General features: G+C 35.4%; 1 pseudogene; it reads left to right on the top strand.

Annotated features, from left to right (window-relative positions):
* Positions 1-689: 689 nt before the first annotated feature.
* Positions 690-4,584, top strand: LOC149181065 (LOB domain-containing protein 23 pseudogene; annotated as a pseudogene).
* The last annotated feature ends 435 nt before the right edge of the window (positions 4,585-5,019 follow it).

Here is a 5,019-nt window from a genome sequence, read left to right as displayed (position 1 = left end):
TTTGTGAGTCTTATTTAAACCATTTAACTCTGAATACTGATTCCCCTAAAAAGAAGGAAGATTTTATCCTATTCCTCTGATGGATCCGCAAGTCAGATTTGAGAACTCAAATTTGTAATTCTCATCTAAACCATCTGGCTCTGAATACTGATGCCCCTAAAAACGCGGGGGAATTTTAACCTATTCCTCTGATGGATCGGTAAGTCGCAAGAGACAAAACAGAGATGAAGAAGTCAAAGGCAGTTCAGACAGAGGACATGGTTTTATAGTCAACTGCTTCAGCTGCTTCCCTCACGGGAAAGAACCAGACAATGCGTTGCGCCGTTTTATGTGACTTCACTTGTTGAATCTGCCTGCAATGTAATGAGAGTCCCCTAACTCTCCCCTCAATTCTTATAAATTCAGCTCTCACCTCCACCATGTCATCAGATAGGGCATACATCACCGTCTTGCTCCTCAGGATTTTGAGGTCCCTCGGCCAGTGCTGGAATTGTGAATCTGAGCATTTTGTCATTACTTCAAAAAGCGTAAGATCTGCAGATTTCTCTCATTTTCTTTCCCATCACCGTCTTTTTTTTTTTTTTTTTTCAGTACTTGGTGTCTCACTTTTGCACTCTCTCTTTTTTTTGCATTCTAATTGTTGCAGTCATGTTCATAATGGGCTACTCTGTGGTAACTTCATATTGCAGATGAGCACATTAAGAGGAGGACGACAGACAACATCACCATGCGCAGCTTGCAGGCTGTTGAGAAGACGATGTACAGAGAGCTGTGTGCTGGCCCCTTACTTCCCACAAAATGATGTTTAGAAATTTGCAGATGCACATACAGTATTTGGAGCAAGCAATATCATAAAAATGCTAGAGGTAATGCTATACAACATTATGTATAAGTCTTCATATATTTGATTTGTGTGTTAATGACCCTAACTTTGTGTTTGGGATTGATTTGTGTGTTAATAACCATAACTTTGTGTTTGGGATGAATACTGAGTCTCAGACTGCACTGTAACTTCAGAAAATTATTATCATTATATTTGCTGCGTTGATATTTATATGTTATTTATACCACCTTTGCATTTTTTTATTTGGTAAAATATATCATATAAATGTTCCAGTCTGTTCTTTTGTAAAATGTATTATATAAATATATTATGTATTATATAAATATATTATATAAATAAATATAGTAATATAACTTATTGTATCATTTAATTTAGATGGTAAATTCAAGTTATAATGGGAGGTTCTAATTAAAAAGTCAATCATACTTATAGTTATATTTCATTTTTTAATGAGTTGAGCGATATCATATAATTTTTAAATTATTTATATATATATATATATATATATATATATATATACAATATATGTTTTTGGGTTGGAGAAACATGATGCATGAAAATATTTAAAGTTAACAATAAAGTTAAAAGTTATTATATTAAATTTCATCATATTATTTGTTTGTGAGAATTGAATTAAGTGGAGATGACAATTATCATTTCTCCCAACCACTTAACATAATCCTAAAATAAAATCATCCCATCTTTTCTTTTTCTCCAAGAATCCTATAAATTTTATAATAACAATCTTCCTCCGCTATAAAATCTTCTTTTTCTCTTGAGCATGATGATAAATGAAATCACTTTTTCACTTTTTTCCATAAGTCTTGGAAAGTCTCCAATAACCATTATCCTCCTTAGAATAGAAGAAATAACCATCTTCCTCTATTATAAAATCTTTTTTCATTTTCTTCGTGATGCTCATAGAGAAATAACTATTTTACATTTTTCCACCAATCTTGCAAATATTTTAATAACCATCTTCCTCCCTAGGATAAAGAATTAACCATCTTCTGAATTATTCAATCTTCTCTAGCTCTTGCTTATGACTCAAAGGAAATAAGTTTTCTACTCTGCTCCATTAATACTGCAAAGTTTTTAATAACCATCTTCCACCCTAACATAGAAAAAATAACTATCTTTGTCCATTATAAAATCTTCTCTGTATAACTATCTTTGTCCATTATAAAATCTTCTCTGTTTCTCATGCTCATGAATGAGATAAGATTTTTACTCTTTTCTATAAATTCTAGAAAGCCTCTAATAACTATCTTCCTCTCTTTCCTGCAAAGACTTTTCAGAGAACATTTTTCTCACACATTTTAAAGGAGTAGAACCAAGTAGCATATCTCTTGTCAAAGGAAGGTTGTGGTGGTAAGTAGTGTTTGATTAGGTTTGCTGCTTCTGACATTGGTAACTTACAAAGCTTCCGAAGTATATTTTTTAGTCGCCTGACATAGGTAGTTTTTATCATTTTCTAGATATAGGTAGTTTTTATTATTTTCTAGTGGCTTGATGTAGGTAGTTTTTATGAGTCTTTAGTTGTATATAACTTTTTTTTTTTTAAAGCTATTGTGTGCTTTCCTGTGAAGATATTACTGATAGTTGCAGTAGGATCTGTCAATATTTGGTTGTTTTTATGAAGTTAGACAAAGACAGATAGAATAATTTTTAAATTGATTTTTGACTAAATTATATAGATAACATTAAAAACAAAAATATAAAATGTAATTATTTTTGATAATACAATTAAGTTGATCTTTCCTTATAGAAAAGGAAAAAAATAAAAATTGTGCTCTCTTCCATAAATTCTGTGAAACCTCTAGTAATCCCCCTCTAATAACCTTCTGATGCAGTTGAGAAGAAATTACTGTCTTCCTCCACTACAAAATATTTTCTCTTTCTCCAGCTAATAAAGAATATATGTTTTTTACTTTTCTCTCTCTATTGATTTTTTTACTCTTCTATCTTCCTCTTGCTCATGCTCATAGACTAAATAACTTTGTTACTCTTTTCAATCCTTCAGAGCCTCTGATAACCAGTCTCTTTCATAGAAGAAATAATACTTTACCTCTTCTCCATAGAGTCTACAAAGCCTCTGGTAATTAACAGTATTCTATTTTATTCCGGAGCTTTTCGATAGATTCTAGAAAGCCTCTAGGAAATAGAAATATTCTCTTTCACTCACGTTTGCTGCAATTTATTCTCATTTATTCAGGTTTGCTGCAATCATGTTTCAATGCTGGTGCTGACATGACGATTTCTATTCAGGATCAAATGCGCACTGATGGAGTTAGCAGTATGTTATATGAAGCGAGCGCAAGGTTGAGAGACCCTGTGTATGGGTGCGCGGGAACAATCTGGCAGCTGCAGGAACATGTCTCTAAGCTACAGTTAGAGAAGGCGATCTTGCAGGCGGAGCTTCTTCACATGAATTTGCATCAGGCGAATAACACTGCTTACATAAGAGAAAACCTGCATAGTGTTGAGGGCGGAGATCAATCCATATCGGAGCCGCAATATCACACTCTGAGCACTTTTCATGAAAGATCCTCGATGAACTTCCTGTTAGCCTCTCTCATAAAACAATAATAAATCCAAAAACAAATAAATTAATTAAATATTCCAAGTTAGGAATTTGTGCCTAACTATTGGGTTGTTCCTGTAAGCTAGGAGTTAGTTTAGGTAACTCCTATATTGGTGTGTGTCTGGTGAGAAATTATCTCAACGAAAGGAGAAATTATCTCAACCAAAAGTGTCTAAGATAGCACGCACTATCTTGAGAACAATATCTCTCATCTATTTATTTGTTACACTATATTCAATTATTTTTGGTATTTACGAATGAGAAATAATACATGATGTATGTACGAATGAGAAATAATACATGAGGAAGCATGAAGCTTCAGCGTTTTTTCCGCCAATATTTTGTGTCTGATTTTTATGTGTTTTTCTATAATCTATTTGAGTTAATTTCATTTTCAATATGTGGTATCAGAGCCTGGTTTAGGCTTCATGCTACCCCATTCGTATTCAGCATTGTGTAAGGTTGTATTGAACCCGTCGGTGATCCCATGCCATGGGAATTGTGTGGGGGAGGCACATAATTCAATAGAAATTATTGCGCATAGAAGGAGCGTTGTCACTCCGGGAAAGAAGTCTGTTGAGGCCAAGAGAAAGCCATTGCATGCACCTCATAATTGACTTGTGGGTGCAAAGGAGAATTAATTCTGATGGTTTATCTGCAAAATTTGTTTTGCGTGGAGCGTAGACAACATTTGACTGTGCATTGAAAAATCTGCTATTACCTGTTGCTGTGTAATCAAGCATCCAATCGGACCTCCAGAGTAACAGAAGTTGTGGAAGGCGAGCAAATATATATCGATTTGGAACCCAAGCTATTCCTTTTGTCATTTCTGAGAAGCATCGACAGGTACCTGGAGACCATTTGTGTGCATGAAGTGGAGTAGAGCGTTATGAGTATGAGCACAGGCTCGGCGCATAAATTTAACACTGGCTGTGAAGTCGTGGAAGTTCTTATAACACTAGATTGTATAATTTTGGTGTGGAAGAGTCAGTTGAATTACGGAGGCCTGCATTAAAATAAAATTTGGAGCTATGAAGCAGAAGCGTGGACTCTTTGCTGGCAATGAATTATGAATTTGCTGATCAATGTCAGGGTTAACAATTATGAATTATTGAGAACTTCTGCCATGGGAGGCCTATCATCTCTGAAAGGCTGAATGCAGCGATAGGCTATATCTAGCGCCGTTTTGATGGACTCCAAATCACGAGCATCGACAGCCTCTACGATCTTGGGATCCACTATCTTCCTCACGTCCGGGTCTCCGCCTCTCATGAACATATGCGTCGAGTAAACAACCGATTTCCTTCTGGCTGGAAATCAGCTGTAGCAGAACGATTCCGAAGCTGTAGACGTCGCTGGCCTCGTTCAGCTTGCCGCACGTGAAATCCTCCGGGTCGAGATAGCCCGTCGTCCCCTTGATCTCCGTGGAGTTTACGGTGCGCTTGGAGTTCAAAGCTCAACAAAATCGTTGATTACGTGTAGTATTCACTTTTTCTCTCGAACGAATAACATACATAAAGTTTATGGTGTATGGTGCATATACTTTTACATGCACAAACGATAAATCTTTTTTGAAGTGTCTTCATAAATC

The sequence above is a fragment of the Pinus tabuliformis genome, chromosome 3_2 (genome assembly GCF_031772625.1).
Source record: "Pinus tabuliformis cultivar Carrire ecotype Pingquan chromosome 3_2, CPIR1, whole genome shotgun sequence".
Classification (NCBI taxonomy): domain Eukaryota; kingdom Viridiplantae; phylum Streptophyta; class Pinopsida; order Pinales; family Pinaceae; genus Pinus; species Pinus tabuliformis.
This window is presented reverse-complemented; position numbering and strand designations above follow the sequence as displayed.